The following is a 16,516-nucleotide window of genomic DNA, read 5'->3' on the forward strand; positions in this document are numbered from 1 at the left end:
CTGGACCTGCCCCAGTTCATGACTGGACAGTGAAAAGAGAAGCAGCAGAGTAACAAGTTCATCTGTCTGTCAGACTGCTTTCTCTTCCTTTCAGCATACTTCTTGTCAGCACAAAAAACAATTGGCTCCTTGTGCTGCTTCCTCCTCTTCCACTTTCACTTGAGCCCTGCTGTATAGAGACCGCAAGGGGCTGATACTAGATCAGATTTAGGAACTTACACTGCTTGCATTTAAATATACATTTGCTCATGTAATAATGAATACAGAGCTGCATTAAACCCCTGTTGGGTTTTAGTACTGTCTGTCACTCCTCTTTCACATCACTTCCTTTTGCAAAGGGAAGTGAGGGTAAGACCACGTTCACACGGGTACTACAGCATACACCTGTGCAAGGACCGTGCTTACCTGCATGGTGATCCACAGGTGTTATGTGCATGCCTGTCAATTGGGATACAGCTGCTGCTCCCAATTTGACATCCATGCAGGTGCATGGCCACAAACATACATTGCATACGGGGATGTCAAATTGAGAGCAGCTGTGTTCCAATTGACATGAATGGGACTGCCTGCACGGGGATGCGCGAAACACCTGTACATCCCTGTGCGGGTAAACACGGCCCTCAAACGGGTGTAAAATGAAGAAGATAAGAAGCGCCTCTAAGTGCAGTATAGGTAACTTTAATGGGTAACAAATGTAGAACAACTCACATGTATTATGTGTAAAACAGGCTCATGTAAAGCAGGCTCAAGAAGATGGGAGAATGGCTCTGTCCTTGTTTTGACAGCCGCGGCTGCACTCAGGGGATCGTGGATGTAGGAGAGAAGCTGGCTGGCATGTGGAGTCTCCTAAAAATGGCGTCTGGAACGCACAATGAGGCGCGACGTCAGCAGGATGACGTACATGGACCAGCATGCATAGCGACGCGTTTCGGAGCATGCGCTAGACCTCTAAGGGCGGAAGCGCGCTCCCTTATCAAACTCTTTTTTGTGCTGACTGTTGTATATTTAGTCCTCAGACATGTGTACACTTTAGTTTGCCCATGTGAACAAGGCCTCAAGCTCTCCAGATGGGCTCAGACAGCACTAAAAGGCCAACAGGGATTCTGCTCCTTCTCTGTTATGTCCTATAAAATTAGCCGTGGCTCTGATTGAGCTTTAATATGCTAATTACTTGCTTGTCTAACTGATCATTACACTTCAATACTTTGAGTCTCTAACCCAAAACAAGTATGCACATTACAAATTTTCACACTTCTTTGACCACAGCCACAGGAGAAAATCCTGTGCCCTGCCTGCATTCTGCAGATTAGGACCCTTGTCTTTGAAGGAAAGCAGTTAACTCATTTTAGAGGTCTCACACATCCCCCGCTCAGTCAAGAACCCAAGAATTCTCCAATCAACAGGAATCATGAACTTTGTGAATTGCAAAACTATACGTCTGATTTAGTACCGGGCATGATGGACCTCTACAAAGAGAGAATGGGTCCCCCTGCAGTTGGTGGCAGGGGGCAGGTTTTTTTTATCTAGGCTGTAGCTGTTTTAAAAAGAAAACCCACAAAAAGAAAGTTAAAAGTCAAACACAATTTGAACAGGGGCTAAAGTCCTTAGAAGACGTCTTCCATAAAATCCTTGAGTCTACACCAACCCATAGAGATAGATTTCCAGCTACACCATACTAACTATTGCACAATTAACTGCAGATTCAAGCCAAGGAATAGAGCAAACAGTTCACTGGCACTTTACCACATATAGGAAGGAGCACTGTATATAAGATGGACCCCTACCCAGTTTAATGGGCTCCTACCCATATGACCACTTTCAAGGAACTTGCAACCTGGCTTGCTGCTATGACTACAACAATTTGTGACCCTATTACTACAATAAAAGTCCCTGAAAAAAGGGGGTGAGTGGGCAGGAAGTTCACCTGATGCCAGATAGCCTATAACAGAGAACTGCTTCGTTCCTTCTTTCAGACCAACTCTGAACACAACATAAATATTATAGGAAAAGTTAAGGTGCGGTTATGGCATGTTAACATTGAAATAGGCGACTTATAAGCATTAATGCCCCCTGAAAGCGACATGCTGCTTAACTTTTAACACAACACAATACTACTGCATCTGTGTGTACTGCGCTTTGTGGTGCTCATTGTAATCTTCATGGCAGGCATCAAAGGGCAGTCATGAGGCTTTAAAAATATTACTTACCTGTCGCTTAAACACAGGGTATTAACACACATGGGAACCAGCCCTCAAAGGAAGATGAAAAATAACTTACTGGCTGGAAGCAAGATGGCACCTGGGTGTTTGGAACACCTTGGCGCCATCTTACTTCCTGACTGGAGTCCTTATCTTTCTGGCCATCTGTAACAGAAACTGCCAGTCCTAGAGTTTTTTTTTGCCTGGGAAGCAAATCTCTATGTATTGTGGAGGGCTTTTTTGGACTGTGTATACATCAGTGTCTTGCTGGTACGGTCCCTGTTCCACTAGCTTGTACTTTTGTGTCATTCCTCCCCTCACTTTTACATCATGGTGGTTGGATATGAACCTTTTCACTCCCTGGTTTTTGGTACTCCATATGGTCATTTTCCTCAGGTCCCTGGATAAGTACACCATCTACACCATCATTCATGGATATTTCGTAGTATGGATGCAAGATGCAAGAAGGGCACATTCATGAAATACGTCAATCTTTTGAGCCATACTTGGCTTCGTGTATTCTATAAGATTGTGACCATCTCACATATGTAAAGTCATGCAAACTATATTCAACAATATTGTTGTATATTGATGGTGTTACTCTAATTGCTTTTAAGGTCTTATTTCATATAAGAGATACAACAAAGGTGTATGTTGAGCCCTTTTAAACGGCTGTGGATTTGTTGTCTCTATGTGGTAATAAAAGTCCCATTGTTACCTCTCCCCTCCTTTTCTCTTTCGTTTAGGAGGTGGTTTTCCTTCTTTGTTGTCTGTTTTTAAGGGATGGAACCCATGGAGACGAATGTGTATGCGACATGAGCCTGCCCTTTCACTTATCTAATTTTTTTCACTTACCCCAGAGTTTAACTTTTAAGTATAACTAAAGACATATGTAGCTATCCTGTCCTAAACAGGGGATACTAGTTAAATATAGTTCTACAGGGTGGTAGACGAGCTAGCTGACTTATAGTCTACTTGTTTATTTGGTTTTTCCCTAATCTCTGAAGATGTGGTTTCTCCCTCCGGGCCAGTAGGTGTCACTGGTACATATGGTATTAGTATGAGATGTTATAGTAAAACTGACTTATAAATATTCATACTTCTCCTAGCCAACCAGTAGGAGGTTATAACCTCTGGTGCATGCTGGGGGGAGGGAGGGGGGCAGTATACATATTTAGAGAGGGCCAAAAGACCTCACTCTTCCACCCAGGTTCTGGCCTGGGGTGGGTGTGTGATGTGAGGAGCAGCTGAGTGATTAGGCCCGAAGCCTGAGGCCTGTACATGTGCATGGAGAAGAAGACTGCTTGTCCATTGAGTCCTGGTGCTTGAGTTTTTGTGGTCTGGGAGCCTGACTGAGGACAGGAGAGGTACAGGTGATGTCTGCGATGAAGTACTAGAGGTCACTCTGCCACATGAGGTCCTGAGTGAGGAAATTGTGAAAAGCCTGGGAAAGGGTCGAGATGGGTTCAGCAAGACTACTGCTTCTGCCACTTTGGTAATGGAGGTGGCTGCTATTAAGGGATCACCCTCCCCCCCCCTTTTTTTTTAAACTCCTGCTTACCTGGTTGCGGGACCTACGCATTTAAGGTACTCAACTGTCCTGCCTCCCTCTTCCTTTCTCAGTGAAGGACTATGCCTCCTGGGGTACAGTCATGGCCAAAAATATTGGAACCCCTGCATTTCTGTCAGAAACTGTTGCAATTACAAATGTTGAGGCATTCTCATGTTTATTTCTTTTGTTTGTATTGGTATGAAACAAAAAAGTAGAGAAACAAAAAGCCAAATCTGACACATTCAACCCCCCCAAAAAATGGACTGGACAAAATTATTGGCACCCTCAATTTAATATTTGGTAGCACACCCCTTGAAAAAAATCTCTCAAATCAATCGCTTCCTGTAACCATCAATGAGTTTCTTACACCTCTCTACTGGAATCTTGGACCACTCTTCTTTCACCAACTGCTCCAGGTCTCTCAAATTAGAAGGGTTCCATTTTTCAAATGCTGTTTTGAGATTTCTCCACAGGTGCTCTGTGGGATTGAGATCTGGACTCATTGCTGACCAGTTCAGTATTCTCCATCGCTTTGTCTGAAACCATTTCTGGGTGCATTTTGACATGTGCTTTGGGTCATTGTCCTGCTGTAAGACCCATGACCTTTCTGACACTGGGTCCTACATTGTACCACAGAATTCTTTGATAGTCTTTAGATTTCATAATGCCAAGCATATGGTCAACACATCCAGTGCCTGAAGCAGCAAAGCAACCCCAAAACACCAGTGAACCTCCAGCATGTTTGACTGTAGGGACTGTATTCTTTTCTTTAACTAGTTGCCGACCGCAGATAGCCGAATGACGGCTTCACTGCGGCCGGCCAGTTCTGGGTGGACGTCATATGACGTCCCCCCAGAACGCGCTCTCCTGCGCGCCCCAGGGGGCGCGCACCCGGCGATCTCCGTGATCGCTGTGTCCTACGGACACAGCTGATCACGTGATGTGGTAAAAGGCCGATCCCAGCGGCCTTTTACCACGTGATCAGCGATGTCCAATGACACGCTGATCACAGGGAAATGCAAGTGCCGGTTCTCGGCTGCACTTTCCTCACGCTGTCAGATCGTGAGGAAAGTACTGCCGAGAACCAGCAGTTGTCACAGCGGGGATCGGCACCGATCATCAGGACACTGATGATCAGTGCCCTGATGATCGGTGCCCAGCAGTGCCACCCGCAAGTTCCGCCCACCTGTGCCCAGCAGTACGCCCACTAGCTCCGCCCACCTGTGCCCAGCAGATCACCCACCTGTGCCCAGCAGTGCACCCACCTGTGCCCAGCAGTGCACCCACCTGTGCCACTCTGTAGTGTCACACACCTGTGCCCAGAAGTGCCACCTACCTGTGCCCAGAAGTGCCACCCACCTGTGCCCACCCACCTGTGCCCACCAGTGCCACCCACCTGTGCCCACCCACCAGTGCTGCCCACTAGTGCCACCCACCAGTGCAGCCCAGCAGTGCTGCCAGTCAGTGCCACCAGTCAGTGCCCAGGGGTTGTGCCAGTCAGTGCCACCAGTCAGCGCCCAGCAGTGATGCCAGTCAGTGCCGTCTATCAGTACCCATCATCAGTGTCACCTATCAGTGCCGCCTATCAGTGCTGCATATTAGTGCCGCCTATCCGTGACCCCTAATTAGTGCTGTCTATCAGTGCCGCCTATCTGTGCCACCTCATTAATACTGCCTATCAGTGCCCTTTAGTGCTGCCTATCAGTGCCTATCAGTGCCCATCAGTGCCGCCTATCAGTGCCCATCAGTGCTGCCTCATCAACGCACATCAGTGAAGGAGAAAAAATACCTGTTTGAAAAATTTTATAATAGAAACAAAGAAATTTTTTTTATTTTTTTCAAATTTTTTGCAATTTTTTTATTTATAGCGCAAAAAGTAAAGCGCCCAGTGGCGATTAAATACCACCAAAAGAAGCTCTATTTGTGAGAAAAAAATGATCAAAATTTCATATGGGTACAATGTTGCATGACCGCGCAATTGTCAATCAAAGTGCGGCAGCGCTGAAAGCTGAAAATTGGCCTGGTAAGGAAGGGGGTATAAGTGCCTGGTAGGCAAATGGTTAAAGGCTTTTTCTGAAAACAGTAGAATAATGGGCTTTACCAAAAAGCTGTAATTTTGATTCGTCTGTCCACAACGCATTCTCCCAAAAGGATTTTGGCTTCCTCAAGTAACTTTTGGCAAACTCCAATCTGGCTTTTTTTCTGTATCGGCAGTGGGGTCCTCCTGGGTCTCCTGACACAGCATCCCTTCTCTTTTCAATAGTGTTTATTTGTTTTTTCATAAGAAAGAAGTTACAAACCGGTACAGAGAAGATATACATCCATCCCCCCCTCCACCCCATACAAACTGCAGCCCTTTTGGGCCGGAACAGGCAATGCGCAAAGTACAATGTTTCAAAATAATTATTTGTTGATGGTGACCAAAGGGGTCCCTTAGGAGCCTGTAGATTAAAGTTCAAGACCAGGGAAGGGAAAGAGAAGGTGAGTTAAAATGGAAAGAGAAGAGTAAGAATAGAGATAGAGGAAGTAAAGAAAAGAAAAAAAAGGAAGTAACAAAGGACGCTTGTTGGAGAGGGGTCCGGTCAACAGTCGGGTGTGGGGAGCAAGAAGGTTAATGTTTATCGACATCCCATATCGACTATCCTCCATCCTAGGATGATGCTGAAATATATTGCATCCAAAGATCCCAGGTTTTTTCAAAATATCCCATCCTGTCTTGAAGAATAGCGGTCAAACGTTAGTTGACCATTATCCAGGTCAACTTCACAGCGTCCCTTTTTATTCAGATGGCAACATTTAATGCAAGCTGACACAATTGTACCCTGTGCCTGAAGGTCAGCTTGAATTTATCTGGAAGTTGATCTTTCTTTAGCCACCAATCAAACAATCCTTTGTTGCAATCTTTGATCAATTTTTCTCTATGTCATCCATGTCCAGTGAGATTAGCTACAGTGCCATGAGCTGTAAACTTCTTGACAATGTTGCGCACAGTGGACACAGGAACGTTAAGATCTCTGCTCCATGTGTCACACAGAGACACACAACAGAAAGCTTGAGTCACTTTTTCACCATTTTAACTGGTTGCCGGAGTGATTTCTATATTGTCTATATTAATTGATAAAGGTGAGTTTAATTACAAATTACAGGAGCATCACAAACTTGGAATGCAATTATTTCTTACAATTTTGAGAAGGTGCCAATTATTTTCTCCAATCCATTTTTGGGGTTTTGTGAGGAAAGTGTCAGATTTGGCTTTTTGTTTCTGCACTTTTTTGTGTCATACCAATACAAACGAAAAAAATAAACGTGAAAATGCCTAAACATTTGTAATTACAACAATTTTCTGGGCAAAGTGGTGCATTATCTCACAGAAATGCAGGGGTGCCAATAATTTTAACCATGGCTGTATGTGACATACATATCCCAGGAGGCACAGTGGGCAAAGTACACATCATTCGCCTAGGCGAATGATGCGCATAGGGGCAGGCCAAAGAATTTTCATTAAAAAAAATATGTAAACAAAAAAAAAGAATGCCTGATTTGCACAGTGGAGGAGAGGAGGGGTGGAGAGGAGACATCATCCTGGTGAGGGTGAAGATTCGCTTTAAGAAGGTACAGATTAACTAGAACCCATCTCTTCACATCCCACTATTGAGGTGAGGTGAAATGTCAGCCCACACTGTCTCTGGGGTACCACCATGCCATGAAGACAAGGTTACTACACCTAGATGGATTCCCCACGGAGGCAGACTGACGGTGCTCCTGCACTAAGTGTATTCCTGACACTGATGCAACTTGAAAGTAAGGAGTGAAGAGCTGGCAACTCATCCTCCTGAAGAATTACTTTATTACATCGAGTAGAGTGGACAGGTAAAACTGGCTTACGTGTTTTGGCAATAAGCTTTAATCATAGCTATAGTAGCTATAGCGTATTGCCAGAGGAATTAGAGTTATTAGAGGTGAGGCAAAAAAAAAGAAACAACAAGAAAAAGCTCCAGGGGGGATAATGTGTGTGTGTGTGTGTGTGTGTGTGTGTGTGGGGGGGGGGGGGTTAAAAATGAAAAAGGAAAAAAAGGTGGGAATAGATACTGGGATCTTGACATTGCCTTTTTTGGATGTGATGTCACCAGCCCCACAGACTCAAGTGATATTCCACAGTATTTGCTCCTTCCTTGGCAGCTACATATAAGTTGATGTAGGTAGGTGATAGGAAGAGCTGACTTACAATGGACAATAATTAGAACCAGGGGCGGACTGACCATTTGGAAACTCGGGCACTGCCCCGAGGGCCCGGGGTGAGTAGGGGGCCCCATGAGATGCCCCTGGTACCTTTTTCATAGGCTTTTTTAAGTTTGGCCAAGGACACAGGGGCCCCATGATCCCCTACTGCCCAGGGGCCCCATGAGTTGTCAGTCCACTCCTGGGCCCCTGTGTACTTGCCCAAACTCAAAAAAGCCTATGAATAAGGTACCAGGGGCATCTCATGGGGCCTCCTACTCAGTGCCTGAGTTTCCAAATGGTCAGTCCGCCCCTGCTATGTATGTCCATTGTGCTATATGCCTTACTCTCATATTGATACCTCTTGTTTGGTGATCTCATACCCTGTATGTGAAATACTGAGTTTGCTCTTGATTGCATCTATTACATTTATATTTAAATAAATACTTTAAACAAGAAAAATCCTGCAAGTAAGCATTTCAGTTATTGGATTCGTCTGTGCTTTACCTTGTACACACCCCAATGATAACACTTAGCTTAGGGCAAGCTTGTGTATGTAAATATAACTTGCGTAACACGTGAGATTCTATGGCCTTAATTCATGGTTAACTCAAAAGTGATCATCTGTAAAGGCTTTAAAAGCATTGTTTAGGGAGGGTTTGGGGTGCCATTGTTTTTTTTACATCTGCACAGGTGTGCTTGATATGTGTAATAAATATTTACTCTAGGCAATCTCAGCCTTTATATTTAACAAAAAAATGGGTATATTATCGTGTTTAACTAGCAAAATCCAAATTTTGGGCTTGGTGTAGGAAAATAAAAACCTTATAAACACAAAGCGCCTTGCATAATATCTAGACATAAGATATGTGAAAACATTCTTACAAACAATTTCCCTTTAAATCTTGTGCAATGTGCACATGCATTTACAATATCTCACAGAAGTGAGTACACCCCTTTTGTAAATATTTGATTCTATCTTTTCATGTGACAACACTGAAGAAATGACACTTTCCTACAATGTAAAGTAGTGAGTGTACAGCTTGTATAACAGTGTAAATTTGCTGTCCCCTCAAAATAACTCAACATACAGCCATTAATGTCTAAACTGCTGGCAACAAAAGTGAGTACACCCCTAAGTGACAATGTCCAAATTGGACCCAATTAGCCATTTTCCCTCCCCAGTGTCATGTGACTCATTAGTGTTATAAGGTCTCAGGTGTGAATGGGGAGCAGGTATGTTAAATTTGGTGTTATCACTCTCACTCTCTCATACTGGTCACTGGACATTCAACATGTCACCTCGTGGCAAAGAACTCTCTGAGGATCTGAAAAAAAAATTGTTGCTCTACATAAAGATGGCCTAGGCTATAAGAAAATTGCCAAGACCTTGAAACTGAGCTGCAGCACGATGGCCAAGACTATACAGCAGTTTAACAGGACAGGGTCCACTCAGAACAGACCTCGCCGTGGTCAACTAAAGAAGTTGAGTGCATGTGCTCAGCGCTATATCCTGAGGTTGTCTTTGGGAAACAGACGTATGAGTGCCACCAGCATTGCTGCAGAGGTTGAAAGGGTGGGGGGTCATCCTGTCAGTGCTCAGACCATACGCCGCACACTGCATCAAATTGGTCTACATGGCTGTCATCCCAGAAGGAAGCCTCTTCTAAAGATGATGCACAAGAAAGCCCGCAAACAGTTTGCTGAAGACAAGCAGACTAAGGACATGGATTACTGGAACCATGTCCTGTGGTCTGATGAGACCAAGATAAAGTGATTTGGTTCAGATGGTGTCAAGCGTGTGTGGCGGCAACCAGGTGAGGAGTACAAAGACAAGTGTGTCTTGCCTACAGTCAAGTGGGAGTGTCATGGTCTGGAGCTGCATGAGTGCTGCCAGCACTGGGGAGCTACAGTTCATTGAGGGAACCATGAATGCCAACATGTACTGTGACATACTGAAGCAGAGCATGATCCCTCCCTTCGGAGACTGGGCTGCAGGGCAGTATTCCAACATGATAATGACCCCAAACACACCTCCAAGATGACCACTGCCTTGCTAAAGAAGCTGAGGGTAATGATGATGTACTGGCCAAGTATGTCTCCAGACCTAAATCCTATTGAGCATCTCTGGGGCATCCTCACATGGAAGATGGAGGAGCACAAGGTTTCTAACATCAACCAGCTTCGTGATGTCGTCATGGAGGAGTGGAAGAGGACTCCAGTGGCAACCTGTGAAGCTCTGGTGAACTCCATGCCATCCACCACCCATATTATTGATTATTACTATGTAACCAGCCTAACCTATGTACAGTACAACAAACTGTTCCCATTGGACTTTTGGCTGCTCCATTCTGGAGCTGTCCTTTGCAGTATGTATTTCCTGCCAATAGATGTCCTCAGTCTTCTGGTTGGATTAACTACAAGCTTCGTTCAACCCTCCTCCTCTGGCCCCAGCCTGTGACCTGATAGCAATGTAGAAGCAGCAGAGTGATGGGGTTATCTTTATTGCTTTGCTTTCTTCTATCTCCATGCTCCTTTTAGCATATATATTTGTGCTGCTTCTTCTTCTCCTTTTCTGATCTCTACTGTACAAGAACTGCAAGAGTCTTAAACCAAGTTAAATTCAGATACTTACACTACGTGTATTTAAAAATGCTTTAGCCACTTCATCCCTGGAAGATTTTTACCCCCTTCATGACCATTTTTTGCTATACCGCAGTGCTTTATTTTAACTGGTAATTGCGCAGCCATGCAATGCTGTACTTAAATGAAATTAATATATTTTTTTCACATTATTATTATTATACAGGATTTATATAGCGCCAACAGTTTGCTCAGCGCTTTACAATATAATGGGAGACAATACAGCAACAATACAGTTCAATACAAGAGGGATAGGAGGGCCCTGCTCCTTGGAGCTTACAATCTAGAAGGGAGGGAAATAAATAGAGCTTTTTTTTTGGTGGGATATGATCACCGCTGGATTTTTAATTTTTTGTGATATACTGTATTTGTGAAAATTTTGAAAAAAAACTGAATTTTTTGCTTTCTGCTATTAAATATATCTAATAAAAAATAAACTAAATCTAATTTCTTCATACACTTTGGCCAAAATGTGTTCTGCTACATGTCTTTAATAAAAAAAATCCCAATAAGTCCTGGTTCACTTGAAGTTGCAGGATTTCAAAGTCGCATGTTCATGCGACTTGTAAGACATCTGTGTGACCATGCAAATCACACCAGAAATCGGCAAAAGTAGTTCAGGAACTACTTTTCAAATCAATGCGACTCCAACTCCGTAGGAGTGGCACTGATTAGAAAGGTTCCATTGCCGATTATAGGGAGCGACTTGTCATGCGATGTCAAATCAAAAGACATGTCACATCGGTTTGAACCAGGGCTCAGTGTATTTCGATTGGTTTGTGTGAAAGTTATAGTGCCTACAAACTATGGTACATTTACTGGAAATGGTTTTTTTTATTATACTATTGGAAGGAAGGGGTTAACATCTAAGGCGATCAAGCGGTTAAATGTGTGCCTATCTATATGTAATATATGCACAGTGTGATACTTTTACTAAACGATCTATCAGTTTCTCGTTCCTGCTTTGCAGGGATGATAAACTGACAGATCACTCCCTGTGTACAGAGCTCTGTGTTGAATGTCAACACAGAGCTCTGGGCTGTGATCGCACAGAGCTGATCAGCAGGTCCCGGCCCTGAATCATTGGCTGGGACTTGCTGACAGACACCTGCTGTGTACAATCACAGCGGATGCTGGTGGGGGCGCACACGTGCAAGACCTAGATGTGGGGAGCGATGTACTTGTGCATCACTTTGCCTACAGCGGGCATCTGTCTGCAGTACAATGCAGGTGGGCAGTCTTGAAGAGGTTAAATTATGTAATAATAAACAGAGAACTGCATTCATTTCCATATTTTATTTCTGCCTGGAGTTCAGCTTTAATTATTGTACAATGTGCTTCTGCTTGTAGGGTACAGAGGTCATTCCTTTCGCCATATCTGCTTTGTATGACAAGACTCAGTGGGAAACTCCTTATGAGTTGAACCCAAAACACTTTTTGGATACTAATAGGAAATTTGTAAAATGAGATATATTTATGCCCTTCTCTGCAGGTAGGTCACCATTGCTATTACACCATATTTAACCGCTTCCCGTCCACCCTATAGCAGTAATACTGCTATAGGGTGGCACGGGTGTGCACAATCACATATATATATACGTAATTTTGCATCTTCAGGTAGGGGGCGTGCATGCGCCCTACCCATGCCGCTATTCGCAGCCTAGGCTGTCAGTTACCGGGTCCTGGCCGGTGATTACTCGCCCGCACTCGGTGATCGAGGAGCATTACCAATGGAGGGAGAAAACAATACAGTTCTCTCCCTGTCAGCTTCTGTACACTGCTTTACATGGCTGTGCTTAGCACAGCCATGCAAAGCAGTGTTCTTACAGTGAAACACAGAACACAGTAAAAGAGCACACAGTTAACCCTTTGATTACCCCACGTTAACCCCTTCCTGCCCAGTGCCATTAGCTTTTTATTAGCACTGATCACTATATTGGTGTCACTGGGGATGTTAGTGACACCAAGTCAGTTCCCCCTAGTGTCAGAATGCCCACCGCAGGCCTGCTGTCCCACTATTAGTCGCTGATCACCGCCATTACTAGTAAAAATTAAAAATTTAAAAAAAATCCCATTTGTAAGTGCTATAACTTTCACATAAACCAATTAATTTACACGTTTTAGGATTTTTTTTTCAGCAAAGACATGTAGCAGAATACATTTTGTCCCACATTTATAGCAAAACTTGATTTTTTAAAAAATTATTTCACTGGACATGTTTAATAGCAAAAGGTCAAAAATATTGTTTTTTGTGTTGCCTGGGGGGGGGCGATTTTTGTGTTGCCTAGGGCAGCATGAAATCTAAATACACCACTGCTCTCATAGATAATATGGGGAGAAGTTTCCCCGTACTACCTGTCAGATTTGAAAAAAATTTGGCCGTGCGGAGCTCCGCCCACACGACTGCATCACTCATTCACAGAGTTCTGTGAATGAGTGCCTACAAGTCCCAACAGCCTTAGCGGTTGTCGGCTTGTAGTTTTCAATGAGCTACCACGGCGCTGTGGAGAGCTGTTGTAGTTCATTGAAGCTTCCTGTCAGTACATCTGCTTGCTTGTACATCCATCCTGTACGGAAAGCAGATATTCTGACAGGTCTGCAGGAGACCTGCATGGCGCCAGCGATCTACTGATTGCTGGTGCCATGCTTTACAGGTTCTTGCAGACTAAAATAATAAATACACATTTTTTTACCTGCAAAATAAATGTGCATTTATTATTTTTTGTCAAAAAGGTGAACAAAAAGGTGCCCATTAGGGCAGTGGGTGTCTGGAAATGTTACACAGTACCAAAATGTTTCCCATTCTGACTGTACCCATTTCAATAAATCTATGGCTGACAGCATCTGATATACTCGTGGAGCACCAAGGCATTTGTCAGTAAGGACATTCTCCTGCAAAAATACAGCAACTTCACATAAAGGGTAAACAATTGTAAGAACTAATCCAGCTGTACATAGGCAGGTTCTAAGCTGCCAAGACAAAGAGCCAAAGTATGTTTGGTTTGCACTGATCTGACCCTGGCCATTGAAGTGTTTCCATCCTCTGAGCTCTGTATGCAGCCAAGAAGGGCAGGCATGAACTTTGAGATAAAATGGAAGGGGTAAAGTTCCTGTTTCAAGTAAATATTGCCAAGGCTGACACAGAGTTTGCACCCGTCCTCCATTTCAAGTACACATCCATCCCACACCCATGATTACACACAACGAGCTTGAAGAATATGAACAATGCACTGCCTCCATACAGATCAGACATATTTTGGGGTGGAGGTCTCTCTGTAATAATGTAGGACAAGTTTATTATTGGTTTAACCACTTGCCCTCCTGAGGATTTACCCCCTTCCTGACCAGGCCATTTTTTTGTGTTACGGCACTGCATTATTTTAACTGACAATTGCGCAGTCATGCAACGCTGCACCCAAATGAAATTTACGTCCTTTTTATTCCCCACAAATAGAGCTTTCTTTTGGTGGTATTTGATCGCCTTTGTGTTTTTTATCTTTTTGTGCTATAAAAAAGAAGACTGACAACTTTGAGAAAAAAAACAACATTTTTGACTTTTTGCTATTAAACATGTCCAGTGAAATTTAAAAAAAAAAAAATCAAGTTTTGTCATAAATGTGGGACAAAATGTATTCTGCTACATGTCTTTGCTGAAAAAAAATCCTAATACGTGTAAATTAATTGGTTTATGTGAAAGTTATAGCGCTTACAAATGGGATTTTTTTTAATTTTAAATTTTTACTACTAATGGCGGCGATCAGCTACTTATAGCGGGACAGCGGGACAGCAGGACTGCGGCGGGCATTCTGACACTGGGGGGAACTGACTTGGTGTCACTGACATCCCCAATGACACCAATACAGTGATCAGTGCTAATAAAAAGCTAATGGCACTGGGCAGAAAGGGGTTAACATGTGGGGTGATCAAAGGGTTAACTGTGTGCTCTTTTACTGTGTTCTGTGTGTCTGTGTTTCACTGTAAGAACACTGCTTTGCATGGCTGTGCTAAGCAGAGCCATGTAAAGCAGTGTGCAGAAGCTGACAGGGGAGAGAACTATATTGTTCTCTCCCTAAATTGATAATGCTCCTCGATCACCGGGTGCCGGCGAGTAATCACCAGCCAGGACCCGGTAACTGACAGCCTAGGCCGTGAATAGCGGCGTGGGTAGGACGCACGCACGCCCCCTACCCGAAGATGCAAGAATACGTATATATATGTGATTTTGCACACCCGTGCCGCCCTATATAGGGTGGACGGGAAGCGGTTAAATATGGTGTAATAGCAATGGTGACCTACCTGCAGAGAAGGGCATAAATACATCTCATTTTACAAATTTCCTATTAGCGTACAAAAAGTGTTTTGGGTTCAATTCATAAGGAGTTTCCCACTGAGTCTTGTCACACAAAGCAGATATGGCGAAAGGAATGACCTCTGTACCCTACAAGGAGAAGCACATATTTAAAGCTGAACTTGATAGATATAAAATATGCAAATTAATGCAGTTCTCTGTTTATTATTACATAATTTAACCTCTTCAAGACTGCCCACCTGCATTGTACTGTGTTTTTTTTTTAATTTTCACAAATACAGTATATCACAAAAAATTAAAAACCCAGCGGTGATCATATACCACCAAAAAAAGCTCTATTTATGTGAAAAAAATTATATTAATTTCATTTGATTACAGCGTTGCATGGCCGAGCAATTACCAGCTAAAATAAAGCACTGCGGTATAGCAAATGACCTGGTCATGAAGGGGGTAAAATCTTCCAGGGCTTAAATGGTTAAAGCATTTTTAAATACACGTAGTGTAAGTATCTGAATTTAACTTAGTTTAAGACTCTTGCAGTCCTTGTACAGTAGAGATCAGAAAAGGAGAAGAAGAAGCAGCACAAATATATATGCTAAAAGGAGCATGGAGATAGAAGAAAGCAAAGCAATAAAGATAACCCCATAACTGTGCTTCTTCTACATTGCTATCAGGTCACAGGCTGGGGCCAGAGGAAGTGGGTTGAATGAAGCTTGTAGTTAATCCAACCGGAAGACTGAAGACATCTATTGGCAGGAAATACATACTATAAAATTAATCAGTATTCGGCATTCCAAATTATAAATAATGCACAAAATATGTAAACCAAAAATGTGTAAAATTCAAATAGTCCAAAAATGTCACACTTTCTCCCTTAAAAGTGAATAATAGTACAAAAAACTTTTTTGTGTCAGTCAATGCGTATAACAAAATAAAGTCCAAAATAAAATTAAAATTAATCCTCTGTGTCCAACTTCAGTATTCCCATAAATCCAGATCAGGTGAATACCTCAAAATAAAATAAAACTAAATAGTGTATTACCTCAATAAAATTGGTATATACTTTCACAACCAATAAGTATATACTTATAACAAATACGTGCAAAAACAACCAAGATTCAAAACGTGAGTAACACGTGAATCGTGAGATCACTCTGTGTACACTATAAATAAATAAATATAAATAAATGTGTCAAACAGTGTACACTCATAAGTCAAAAAAATTAAATAAATAAATCAACTAAAATCAAAATAAGATAAATAAATAAATATATAAAATAAAAAATGAATTAAAAAAAATAAAAAAGGTGAACACTCCGTGAACATTTCTATAGGGCAAAAATGCATACAATTACCCTCACAAGAGTAATTTCAAGCCTTAACAGAGAACACTCAGGTGTTGTAGTCACTTCTCAGACTCCTACTCCAGAATGCTGTGTGTGGGGGTCCAATCCTTAAGGAAAGCCCTTATGACTCCATCATCCTCATGCAAATAGGGAGAAAAAACCCATGTAGCAAAGTATAGTGGGTAATAAAACAGTTAATAGTAATGCTTACATTGGGGATAATACAAATCAGCAATATATTCCAATGACT

Source organism: Staurois parvus, unplaced genomic scaffold (genome assembly GCF_062004578.1).
Source record: "Staurois parvus isolate SC_StPar_1 unplaced genomic scaffold, SC_StPar_1.0 ptg000018l, whole genome shotgun sequence".
Classification (NCBI taxonomy): Eukaryota; Metazoa; Chordata; class Amphibia; order Anura; family Ranidae; genus Staurois; species Staurois parvus.